This window comes from Dermochelys coriacea, chromosome 1 (assembly GCF_009764565.3).
Source record: "Dermochelys coriacea isolate rDerCor1 chromosome 1, rDerCor1.pri.v4, whole genome shotgun sequence".
NCBI lineage: Eukaryota > Metazoa > Chordata > Testudines > Dermochelyidae > Dermochelys > Dermochelys coriacea.
This window is the reverse complement of record NC_050068.2, coordinates 61,836,669-61,850,729: the sequence shown is the minus strand read 5'-3', so window position 1 is coordinate 61,850,729 and position 14,061 is coordinate 61,836,669.

Genomic DNA, 14,061 nt, shown 5'->3' with positions numbered 1-14,061 from the left:
ATTTAGATTTTAAAACACCCATCTGCAAAGATCTAGATGGCTCAACGATTAATTAGACTTATAGTGACAACCCAACAATATTAAAAGCTTATATACTGGTAACACATTAACTCAGCAGCTAGTAAATCATAGCAGCACAAAAGACCACCTTTCACCCTCTGGTCTTATGGCAACATACTTTCAATGTTCCCCAAAACTCCATCAAGGAATGGTGAACCAGTGGAAACCAGTCCCTACATAACGATCGAAGGAGAAGCAGGCCTTGAGTGACGGAGAACCTTTTCTTCCTGAAGGTACCTCTTGAAGGACACAGCACCTGTTTAAGAGATCACAGCCAGGTGCTCAGATACTATATGATGAGTGCAGTATAAAAACATAAATTATTTATAGAATATGTAAAGTTTACATTGGCACTTCAGGGAGTGATGAAGATTGCAGAAGGAAACTGGGGAGGTACATTGTAGTTGTACACAAGATGGAATATGGCACTGGGACTAGTACATTTTGTAGGTTAACCTTTTATTATCTTTTAGAGTAAGGTGTCTAAAATACCGTTCCTTTTGCAATGCTGTTCACTGCAATATTCTGCTATCCTATATACACATTCACATTTTTCTAGGACACTTAGGAAACTTAATTTTTTACTGCTGAGCTCATTCACAAAATGTTTTTCTCTATAAGGCTCTTTGATATAAAATATATCTCACATATTATTTTTGACCCCATCCCTCCCTGAAAGAGCCATTTTAGAGAGGAAACAATGTTTTGCCTCTGGTGATCAGAGGTTAACAACAGATGGACTACAAATCCTATTCTGCACCAGCCTGGAATCCAACCCAGCTCTACATATGATTTCCTCCAAGGGTTTCGCTTTAGAAAACTACTATTTTTTTAGCTAGCAAAGGGAGATTCACATTGTGGTACAATCGAGAGTTCCCTCTGTTCTTCTTCCTGAGTAATGTTTTATTGCTGAAAATATAACATATCCTGTATTATGGATCAATTTCCAAAACATACTCTCTTCACTATAATGAGAATATATAAAAGACAAAACAAACCATAAACATTAGTGTTATCTCAAGATGAAATTTTGTTAAGCACGGCATATTGTTTTTGCAATATATTTTACTACACCATTACACATATTATTCAATATAGCGCCAACTATCCATTACTGTAGCTATTTTGATATACTGCCAATTGATTTAGCAGTTTAGTTGCATCGTTCTGTAGATTTTAGTAAAACAGAAGACATTGTGCTAGATTCATGAGTATGACTTGTGTGGCTGTGCATGGTAGTAAGGTCCTGCAAGTCATGGAGGACCTACTGAGACCCTGGGTCTAGGCATGGTGGTGGGAAGAGCAGAGGGACTCATGCCTGCTATTCTCACAATGTGAGCACCGATGAAGGCTAAGGGCATGATGTGTGGCATGGTGTAGAGCAGAGCTGCTGGACATGAAGAATTGTGGAGGGGGAGCAGAATATACCACATCTGGTAATGAACTGACAGATATGTCCTTCACGCTACCTAAAATGAGCTCCAGAGAAACGTGATGATTCCTTGGGGTGTCTCTGGTTACATACTCTCTTCCCAGAGCTTCCTTTGGAGAAGTTTCAGAGTAGCAGCCGTGTTAGTCTGTATGTCACCCTTTATCCGGGGCCGAGAGTAAACTCTCACTTTAGCCTGTAGCTGGTAAAAGATGAGATCCAAAATTTTCTTGCTATCAGAACTGAAACATTGTTTTAAGTAGCACCTGACCATACTGCTAAAGTGAATCTAGTTATTAAATCTGAAAACAGTGATGAGGAGCATGATTCAAAAACCACAGGGCCATATCATGCCATTAGTTTTTCAGCAGAACTTGCCATCAGTCTCCTATGTGAGTTCCACTTAAAAAACTGATGTCAAATCTATTTCCATTATATATTGACACATGGGGCCTGATTCCCAACTCTGTTACACCACTTTCACACTCTTGTGGCACCAAGTTAAGAGAGTGATGTATCAGACCCATCATATTTACACCAAACCCAATACAATATATTGGTGTTAAGCAATTAAATAATAAATGTAGTTGAACAGAATGCCAACTTTTTCATCCACAAAAAAAACACCAGGAAATCTTTTATTTTTTTAAGAAAAAAGAACATTTTAGAAAAAAGAACATAATTTGAGCAAATGCAAAGAGAAATCTATCATCAGCACTCAGCAAATGAGAAATGATGATTTAAGATGCATAATATATAAACTTTTTTTCTTAGAAGTTATCAAAGCAGTAAAAGATCTAAGGGGACAATAAGAAAAGAGAATTCAGTAGAGTAAAAAGGAAACAAGCTACCACATTAAACAACAACAGGTCAGTTTGTTGTAGGAAGACACATTAATAGAGTATAAAACCTTTAAATGCAATTTTGTGACTTAGCCTGAGTGGGAGAAAATAGTTTTGAAATCTCCAAATCAAAGAGGTATATCAGAACTTCAGATGTCTGTCTTTGGTCTGAGCTTCTGTTTAAAAGCTGAAATGCTGACTCTGGGTCTTGGATGTTCCATGATTTCAACTTTAGAAAGTAAAGCCCAGGCTCTGCACTGACATACACTTCACAGACTGATATCATATTCCTAGCACAAAAATGATACGGCCAAATTCTACACTGTAAATCCACTGAAATTGAGGGCTGCATGAGGTATAATAAAATAAAAGATTTTTGCAGTATCTAATATTAATTATATGTTTTCCAGTTGCATCCACAATGTGCTTGGCATTTTCCTCTTATGTCTTTGCCTCATATTTTCTACTGTTTTTTGTTCCAAGTGAACAATACCTTGTCCCAGCAGTTCTCAAACTGTGGGTCAGCATCCCAAAGTGGGTCCAAGTTCATTTTAATGGGATCGCCAGGACCAGCATTAGACTCGTTGGGACCCAGGGCAGAAAACCGAGTCCCAGGTCCTGCCACACGGGGCTGAAGCCCAAGCCCTGCCATGCAGGGACCTCAGGCTTCGGTCCTGTGCAGCGGGGCTTGGGCTTTCTGCCCTGGGCCCCAGCGAGTCTAATGCCAGCCGTGCTGAAGCCCGAGCTGAAGCACAAGCAACTTAGCTTTGCGGGCCCCTGTGGCGTGGGGTTGTGTAGTAATTTTTGTTGTCAGAAGGGGTCACAGTGCAATGAAGTTTGAGAACCACTGCCCTATCGCAACCTCACACCCACCCTTTTCTGTGGATACTCTTCTAAGGAAAGCACTGGAGACAAAGAACTAGCAAATACACTCAAGGGAATAACTGTGCACTATCAGATGGATAAACCAGGTAATTTAATACTTTCCATGATTGGCAGCTGTGTTAAATCCCACATGAGAAGCTGAAGCTTTATGCAGCAGTGAGAGCACCTGAAAGGATTCTGTTTCTGCTGGTGGCAACTTGCCATGCAGGGACCTCAGGCTTCAGTCCTGTGCAGCGGGGCTTGGGCTTTCTGCCCTGGGCCCCAGCGAGTCTAATGCCAGCCGTGCTGAAGCCCGAGCTGAAGCACAAGCAACTTAGCTTTGCGGGCCCCTGTGGCGTGGGGTTGTGTAGTAATTTTTGTTGTCAGAAGGGGTCACAGTGCAATGAAGTTTGAGAACCACTGCCCTATCGCAACCTCACACCCACCCTTTTCTGTGGATACTCTTCTAAGGAAAGCACTGGAGACAAAGAACTAGCAAATACACTCAAGGGAATAACTGTGCACTATCAGATGGATAAACCAGGTAATTTAATACTTTCCATGATTGGCAGCTGTGTTAAATCCCACATGAGAAGCTGAAGCTTTATGCAGCAGTGAGAGCACCTGAAAGGATTCTGTTTCTGCTGGTGGCAACCGGAGTTATTTTAAAATCAGTTTTGTAATTTTAGGCACAGTCTGGAGCAAGGGGTGATGTATAATCTCCACCAAGACATTGTGCAGAGACACACCTCCGATTCATAATTCCTCTTTCCTTCCTTGCTTCAGAGAGGGGGTATAATTTGTTGCTAGTCTTTACCAACAGTTGTACTGCCCAGCAAATGCGGTTGGTGATGCCAAGCCGTCACTCTCTCCCTCACCCACTTGCCTAGGGTGGGGGATGAGTATATAAGCGTGCAGCACTGCCTCTGCCTACACACCTGAAGCTAAGCACCAGGTAGTCTTACTCCCTAATGTAGATCCAAAACTCAGCAACTACACGTTTGTTAAGAGACAGATTGTGAGTTCCTTCCTGACAATGGTGAGCAAATATTCACACAAATAGTTCCACTGCTTGCAATGGGGCTACTCATGTGAGTGTTCACTAGTGCGAGGAAGGAGCTCACAAGCTAGCCATAAACAGATTTTTTAAAACCAATCTTCCCTCAGAAAACATCTGCAGCCCTGTCATTACTGTAGATCACCAGCCTGAGCAGCAAAGTCTAAAAGTTCAGATTCTTCCAGACTTACTCGCCACGTGCAGTACCTTACTCTGGAAATAGTCCCACTGAAGTCAATGGAGCTCGATTCTGAACCTTTATTTAAATTTCAGAGTAGCAGCCGTGTTAGTCTGTATTCGCAAAAGAAAAGGAGTACTGGTGGCACCTTAGAGACTAACAAATTTATTAGAGCATAAGCTTTCGTGAGCTACAGCTCACTTCATCGGATGCATTTATTTAAATTGAGCATTACCTGATGCTGTGCCTAGTCCCACTGATCTCAGTGTAACTGCTCATGGAGTACAATGCTAGAACAAGATCCTATCCCCACTCTGGCCCATTTATACTAAGTCAGAGGACTGGAGTGAGTAAAGGGCATTAAAAGTCTCCTGTCTGGTTGGTGTGTGTGAGTAGGGGAGGATTCTCGTAGCATAAGCACAGCAAGAGATAGCCTTGATCTGCCTTCCAGAGAACTAATCATAAGCCTGATGTAAGGAGCATGCTGGGCGACAGGAGGGGCAATTGGGCACAAGGGCAACAGCATATAGCATTGCAGAGATTCCTGGCCATGCTATGGCCAATAGGGTAGCCCCAGAGAGGCTGCTGTAACATAGACAGGGTTCCCAGAACTCCAGGATCAGGAAGGACAAAGATGCCTTCTACCTTAACCTCCCATGCCTTCTGAGCTACAAGTTGGGCATTACACCTCTTAGATGGCACAGAACAGAATCCTACCCCGAGTATTCGGTGTCATTAAAGGTATCAAGAATCTAGCTCGAATAAGTACTATATGTAAGCGGGGGAATAGTCCGCTATTGTGGGGAACTTTCCTGGCTGTCCTGCACTACCCCGGTGAAGTGGGCTAGCAAAAGGATCTGAGTCTCCTTCTCATCCACTGTCCCACTTCCTTTACCCAGTGGCCTCCCTGCCCTTGAGGACTCCCCTTCCACTCTCCTGTCTGGCAGAGTCCTTGTAACCCCAACAAGGCTGGATTCCTGGGGGGCTCGACCCCAACCCTGCTGTGGTCACTTAGGACAGGGCTAGGGTGTACTCCATGGGGTACTCTCTGAACTGGGCACTTCTCTGACTCACTGACCATTACATACAAGTTAAAGCAAATGCAAGTTATTCAATCAACAATTAATTTTAAAAAGAATAAGGGAAAATGGGAAAGGTTAAAGGAAACACATCAACCCGCTCTGTGGCAGGGAACATCACAAACAGTGTCTCTGGAACGTCAGGGTAGTTCACAGTCTGTTCCTGGTGGTCCCAGGCCTCCTTCTCAGGCCCTGGCTGTGCTGCAGAGATGCTGCGGGTTGGATACTTGCTCTGGTGGTGGCCACATGCTCTCAGGCTCTAAGTGGTAGGACCCTTCTTCCCAGTGTTGCCCCCCACCCTGTTGGGGTTACAATCAAGCCTGGCCTGCAGAGCTCCTTGGCTGAGGCGTCTCCCGGTGCTGGGCCCGCTGTCCAGGGTCCCCCTCGCTCTCCCAGCTGCTCACCGCACCCAGCTCCAGACCGCTCCAGCCATAGGTCCACCACTCTGTCTCAGCACGGCTGCTGCTCCGCCTCCCAGCTCTCTGGGCTGCTTCTCTGGCCCCTCTGGCTCTGGTTGCTGCAGCTCTCCTCCCAGAACAAGGGTCTGCTCTTTCTGGGCTGTGCCTCTGGCTTTGGAGCTGCAGCTCTGCTCCCAGGACAGGGTCTGCTCTCTCTGGATCTGGCCCAGCTCTGCTCCTCAGCTCAGCTTGGGCCCCTGCTTTCCTCGTTTAGCTCAGCCCCACTCTGTCTGACCCAGGCAATTCCAGCTCACCCTGAGGACGGGACCTCCCTAGCCTCCTGATTCCCTGATCAGCCTGCCCGCCCTGTCATTCAGGCTGACCTGGAGCCCTGGCCTCTCCCCATTGTTCCTGGGGACTATCAGTCTCAGGGTCCTGATTTCCCATAGACTCTTCCCCTTTTAGTACTGGGAGCCAGCCAACCAAAACCACCACCACTGAATGTTAGTAAGGGGGCAACAGTCCCCTTACATATACAACATGAGCAAGGCTGACAGAATAAGGATTGAAATGGAATTTGCCCTTCCCACAGCCATACAGAAGAACTGCACTACAGTAATGAGATTATACACACTACTACAAATACCAGCTGCAATGAGACGCAAGAAGTAATGAGGAGATTTATTAGCTACCATCCATCCTGCACTCCTCAGCACATTGAGCTCTGTCCTGGGCTCCTTGCAATTGATTCCTGAATGACAGAGTTCTATTAGCGTACCCTCCCCTTACTATCCACAGACAAATAAGGGGAACAGTCTTGTAGCCAATTGGAACTAGCAAAACTTTACTTCACAAAATATATATGCTTACTTTTTTTGACACCAAAAATTAGAGAGGTAAAAGAAAGCAGTAACTTGCACTGTTTCCTGTATGGAATGGAAAACATACAAGCAGATCACTAATGCAGTGAATCCATTTAACCATGAGACCGTGTAGGGCCTGACTGAGAATGCCTTATTCCCAGTGGGAGCAATGACTTCCATGCCCAGTATCCCTCACTTCAATATCATTTACTGATCCGGATTGGGAATGAAATTTGATGGGATTCCTCCTGTTACTAACTTCTCACCGGTGTGAGATTGGGTTCTCAGTCTTTCCCTTAAATACTATAATCTTTTTTTCCTACAGTAGTACCCTAATGCCCCATTAGGATCAAGATCAGAGGGCGTTGTGTGGAGCACTGTACCAAACACAGATGACAAGACTGTCCTTCCCCCAGGGCAGATTATATGGCTGTCAACATATTTTTCTATAACACAAATGTATTTCTGAATGTGATCTTAAAAAAACTGAAAAAGATGAAAATAGTAAGGACCGGAATGTGAACTCTCCTCATTCACGGTGGGTCAGATCTGTTGCCTCTACTGTAGTTTAGTAGTACCTTACTTCATCAGTAGCACCACTGACTTCAGTAAGTACTAGTGGTAGATTACAGTACTAATCAGCGCAAGTAGGGATATCAGAATCTGGCCCATTATAGGCAATTACTCACACAAGTACTCCCACTGAGGTCAAAGGAACTATTCATGCGATTAACTGCTCACATTGTAAGCAATCTGGTCCCAAATGAATAACCTACTATCTCAAATGGCTTTAAGAAGGCTAACAGAAAAGGACTGAAATGAGTTTCCCCTCCCCAGAGCCATACATTTTATCTAAACCACCAAAATTTACTACAAACATGCTGATTACATTAAAAAATTATTTTGCACAATTTTTGAAGCAAAAATATCCCTTTTAAAAAAATCAGAATTTTTTCTGATTTTTGTTTCTCTAAATTGTTCTAGTTGGATACAATTTGAATTTCTTTTTCTGGCTTTTGTATTTTCAGTTTCAGTTCCTTCCGCCACTCTTTTCCTTTCCTCTTTCAGTGGCAAAATGGAAAAAGAAAACAAGGGGGGTGGGGTTGAGTTGAAAAGGGAGAAAAAAGAAACAAACCAAAAAACAAAACTTTTCAAAAATGAAAATTTTAAAAAACAAGAAAACTGGGTTTCAAAGCAGGTTTTCAAATGAGTCTAGATAGCCATCTGGTCTTGGATGGTTTAGACACAACAGATCCTGCATCTTGGCATGGGGTTAGACTACATGACCCTTGTGGTTCCTTCTAACCCTATGGTTCTATGATTCTGTGAAACCTGCAGAACAAGAACGACTTTGACATTTTCAAAAATTTTCCTGAAAGAGGGTTTCCATTTTTTCACCAGTTCTAGTACTTATTTTGATTGATCTATTAAATAATAGATAAGCAAATGGAATTTTAAAGGGATCAGACTGACCAGTTTGTCAAACCCAGAAACCAGGACATGTTGCAGGGGTTGCAGACAGCTGCATATTTGGTCCAGAGTCTTGGTGGCGCGACAAGAAGATACACCTTGGAGAGGTTGGAGGTAGTGGGGAATGCTCCTCTGCTCTTTCTCCTCCCTCTGCAGCAACATAGCTTGGCTAGGAGCAGCTCTGCTGTAGTATTATAAAAAACAGGAATCAAAATGTTTTTATTTTACATTATTTTAACCCAAACCAGATGCTGGAATGGCCTTCAAGAACAGTGAGAGTCCAAGTTTTTAGGGGCACCTCATCATTGTGGTCATTTATTATTTATAGTGCAATAATGCCTGAGGCACCAATCAAGGATCAGTTTCCCATTGCACTAGCCACTCTACAGACTCTTCAGTCCTTTCTACGTTACAGCAGTACACATGTCCGTAACTACATTGCTGCCTAGACAGGTACTTAGCTGACACAACTGCTTATTGTATGATAATTTGTTTGCTTTATGGTTACAACATCCTTTTCCCTCCCCCACACTTCCAATGTGTTGGTTTCATCCACTTGTTGTGTCTTATTGTAACCTAGATTATCAGCTCTTCGGAGCTGAAATGTCTGTCACTAGAGCCCAGTCTACAGTATGGAAATTCACCCCCACTTAACTAAATGTTACGACATTGGTAACACATCCAAGTACACTATACCAGTTTGAAATACTCCGCATGTGATATAAGGTGTCTACATCAGGGGTTTGCATGACTGTGAATTTCCTTCATTTAGAAAGGCTTTATTAAGAGTTCACATTCTGGGTTATATCAAGACATCAAAAATAGGAGGTACAGGGAAAGGATGAGATAACAGCAAAATTATCATATAGCTATCTGTGGTGCAGAGCCTGCCCACCCACCCCCTTCCACAGCATTTGAGAGCCAAACCACATTTGAATATATTGCTGCACTCCACAGACTGGGAACCAGGCCCAGAGAGACTAAGTGATTTACCCAAGTCACACTGGAAGCCTGAAGTGAAGTAGAGACTGGAGCCAGGATCTGAAGTGAAGTAGAGATTGGAGCCGGGATCTTCCACATTGCTAGCTAGCACCTTAACCATTAAACCACTCTTCCATTCAGCTTATGAATGCTGTAGCCAGATCACCTTACTCACTGGAGAGAAGGAATAGCAAGATGGCATCATCTGATATGTCTGGTGACGGGTGATCTTAAAATGCACATGAGCTCAGCTAGCTTGCTATCAATTTCACCACCTCATTTGTCTGACAGCTTCTTCAGTAGGTCACAATTTGCAAAGCATTTACAAAAACAGGGACAAAACATTATGGTCATTATGCTGATCCTATTAAAGTCCATGGGAATTTTGCCATTGACTTCAATACGGCCAGGATTTCACCCTAAATTTTGTAAAACCAATATAAAAAACAGGGATGTTGCTGGGTTTCATGAGGTCATGGTCACTCCAAGGGAGAGTAAGAGGTACATTTCCCGTTTCCTCAACACTGGGCTCATTTGGAATTGGGTTCAATTTTGGTAAATGGTCTAAAAGTTACCCCACACCGAATGATGTAGCTATATTTACACTTGCTAGACTCAAAAGGATTCCCATTCATCCTTGAAAAAACCCTATGGCAGCAGTGTACAGAGTTGTGTGTGTGTGAAAACAAGAATTAAAACTGATATAACTACAAAGAAACATGTTATGCTGATGATATTTGATGGTCATTATTAGATTTTCTAGCTCTTCAAAATATTTGAAGGTGCTCAGGTACCACACATTGATGAGCTCAACTGAAATATCTAGACAGACAGACACTAACTTCACTTCACTTCGAAACAGCAAACATCAATTCCAGAATTATTAAATAGAGCTGAATTTCCCTATCTCAAATGAGTCTGAGGTAATGCCTACATCAAAAGATATTACAAAACATATTTTGCTGTCTGGAGATTTATTTTTAGTTTTTCTGCTGAATATTTCTGGTTCTACAAACAATAGGAAAGGAGACTGATCCAATGCATTTCTAATGCTTAGATTCTATAGGTACATTATGTAGCAGTTAGAGATTTCATCTTTAAAACTGGATCAAACAGTGATTCTTGCTTAATGTATCAATATGACAACTGTAAAGGGGAGTTGACTTGAATAGTGAAATGGGTAGCAGAAGAAATAACATATTATGGAATCAAAATAAGAAAACCATCTGAAAGTAAATATACGTCCTATAAAACAAACAAACAAAACTAGACATAGTGAGGTTGAACCCACTTGAAGTCTCACTATGGTAAAAAAGATTATTGCACTTCCACCATTGTTTACCTTAGACATTTTGAAAACACTTATTTTCTCAATTATTACAGTGGTTCCTATAGGGACAAGAGAATCTGCACAAGTTGTATCTGCCAAGAGGTGATTTTTTAAAACCTCATTTTTATCCACGGGCTTGTTTATGGTTCTCACCATTGTAGCATATGAGCACCACAATATCATTAATGAATTTTACCTCACATCAAGTGAGGGAGGGAAATGTTAACAGTACCATGTCACAAGTGGGGAAAAGTGAGGCAGCAAGTGACTGTAGTAAGAAGAGGGCCTGAAACATAAGCCCATGTATCAAAGGCCTGGTATGAAGCCTGAGGCCTCAATTAAAATAGTCAAAGCTTTGCTGACATAAAGCAAAGTTAAGCTGTAAGCAAGAGGCAAGCCCTGTTCACAAAATTTGGCAAGCACAGGACTAATATTGCAAAAACACGTATTGCTAAGAAGTGCTGGGCACAGAGCACTCATGCAAGCACATTCGAAAAAGGTGTTACCAGAACACCTCAATACCAGTATATTCCTCAAAGATAACAGGAACACAGTGACCCATCCTAAAGGTAAGGTCAGGGTAACCGCATGATGAATAAAAATGTTTTAATCAATCAAACACATTCAAGGCAATGGATGGCACTCTAATACATCAGAGGGTGACACCCTGATACATCAAGGACAATATGTAACTTGTTTGTATTGGTGTATAACAGGGGTGGGCAAACTTTTTGGCCAGAAAGCCACATCTGAGTATGGAAATTGTATGGTGGGCCATGAATGCTCAAGAAATTGGGGTTGGAGTGCAGGAAGGGGTGAAGGCTCTGGCTGGGGGTGCCGGCTCTGGGGCGGGGCCAGAAATGAGGAGTTCAGGGTCTGCGTGGGGGCTTCGGGCTGAGGCAGGGGATTGGGGTGCAGGGGGATGAGGGCTCTGGCTGGGGGTGCAGACTCTGGGGTGCAGCTGTGGATGAGGGGTTTGGGATGCAGGAGGATGCTCTGGGCTGGGACTGAGGGGTTCAGAGGGCAGGATGGGGATCAGGGCTGGGGCAGGGGGTTGGGGCATGGAAGGGGTCAGGGGTGCAAGCTCTGGGCAGCACTACCTCAAGCAGCTCCCGGAAGCAGCAGCATATCCCCCCTCCAGCACCTATGGGGTGGCATGGCTAGGCAGCTCTGCATGCTGCCCCATTTGCAGGTGCTACCTTGCAGGTCCCATTGGCTGCAGTTCCTGGCCAATGGGAGCTGCAGTGATGGTGTCTGCAGACAGGCAGGTTGTCCCTAAATGCAGGAGCTGGAGGGGGGACATGCCACTGTTTCAGGAGCTGCAGCACACGTGCATGGAGTGGGCCCTGACATTGCTTCCTGGCTGGAGCACAAGGAGCAGGGCAAGCCCCAGATCCCACTCCCCAGCGGAAGCTCGAGGGCCCAGATTAAATGGGCTGGCAGGCTGGATGTGGCCTGTGGGCTGTAGTTTGCCCACCCGGTATATAAAGATGTATCTCAGAGGGAGTGTCTTTGGCCAGCCTAGGGGGGCAGAGGAAAGTCCTGCCACTGACTGAGCTGCATCCTCATGAGCATACATGTCATAGTATCCTCGTAGAGTCTGCCAGGTGCTATTACTGTGCTTCATCGACAATAAACCTGGCCGGGTGTCTTTGCTGAAAACGAGTCTGTGGATTTATTGGGCAGTTTAATTAAGCTCTACTATCTCTGCTATCTGCGCAGAGCTGGGACAGCACACAAAATAAACACACACACAGCCAACATCTAACCAGAGTGACTTGCCTATTGCCACATAAGAAGACTCTATGGCAGGAATAGAGTTTCTATCCTTTTGACACCCTGACACCCCAATATTCACCTCTATCATGTAATTAGGATATGCCTTATAAAAAGTATCCCTTGTGAGGTGTCATTCTAAAAGTCTTGATCTGCTGGACAGTAATATCTCATTGGCTTGTATGTGCTCTCGTTGTATGTGAAGTTATGAAGTTTGGCTATGTATGTGTTACTGAAATATGTCATGAGTGAAAGCACCCACAAGCAGCCTTTCAGGTACGACAGTAAAAAGGCCAAACAATGTTAATGGTTTAGTGAGGAAATGCACACAAGCACGAGGGTTCCCCAGGAACTGAGTACAATAGAACCTCTCAGAGATAGCACTATACAGTGGGACTATTTGACCCAGGTCACAGCAAAAGATCTTTCCAGCAAGTGGGGAGAAGCTATAAAGGGGGGAAAATTACATCAATGAGAGACCTTACTCTCTGGTGAAACAACACACCTGGAAACACCTGAGGAACAAAGACTGAATTGTGGGAAGTGATGGTCCCAGGCTAGAAGGATTTTTAGCCTGTGTATGAAAACCTGGGAAAGCCAAGGCAACTTGGCCTTAAGAATCTGCCAGCCTGTTATCACTCAGGGTGAGAATTTGCTGATTTATATCCTACCTATCTAGTATGTTAAGATCGGTTTGCGTTTTTTGTTTATTTACTTATCAATCTGCTTTGATCTGTTTGCTATCACTTATAATCACTTAAAATCTATCTTTTGTAGTTTTGTTTTGTTGTTTTGTTTTGTCTCTAAAACCAGTGTGGAACTCATACTTGGGGCAGAAAGCCGTTGCATCTCTCTCCACATTGAGGGAGAGGGTGAATTTTATGAGCTTACGCTGTATACTTCTCGGAGTTGGGTTTATCCTCTAGAGGAGATGTGCACTTGCATCCTGGGCAATTCCTTGGCTGAGCTCTCCCAAGTAGAGCTGATCTCAGCATGTGTGTGAATATAACTACAGCTAGGTGTGTCTTTACCTGTGTGTGTGCTGGAAGGGGGCTTCACAGCCTGTCACAGCAACACAGAGTAAGGGGAACCCAGGCTAGTGGGACGGGGGGCTCAGTGGTATCCCAGTTCCAAGTGGCACTCCGGGGGAAACTCATCACAACCCTCAATTCCCAATTTTGTGCCTTAACCAGAAAACCATTGGGAGAGGTCTCACCACAGAATAATGGGTGGGGCGATGACTTAGTTTACCAATTACAATGGCACATCTACCCACATCCGTCATAACCAAATCTCCTGCATAGTAGATGAAGCATCTAGAAAGGGCAGTGCATGGATTTAGCAGTTGTAAGTGGTCATTAACATTTTCTGTACATAGTCAACAATGTTTTGAGCTTAACCATTGCCATAACCAGTTACTGATTTAGTGATAATTTGCTGTGTGGATGGGTCATAGACTATCATATCTTACTTAGATTATAAACTCTGTGGGGCTGGTGGAGTCTGTCTGTGAAGTTCCATGTTCAGCTATTACACTGTATAATTAATACTAAACCAGCTCAAAAGAGCTCTGGGTTCACTCCAGCAATGTGTTGACTTCAATGGACATTAAGGGAGCTCAGAACCTCAAAGAGGTGTGTCAACGTTCCTTCCCCACTCTGAACTCTAGGGTACAAATGTGGGGACCTGCATGAAAGACCCCTAAGCTTATTCTTACCAGCCTAGGTTAAACAC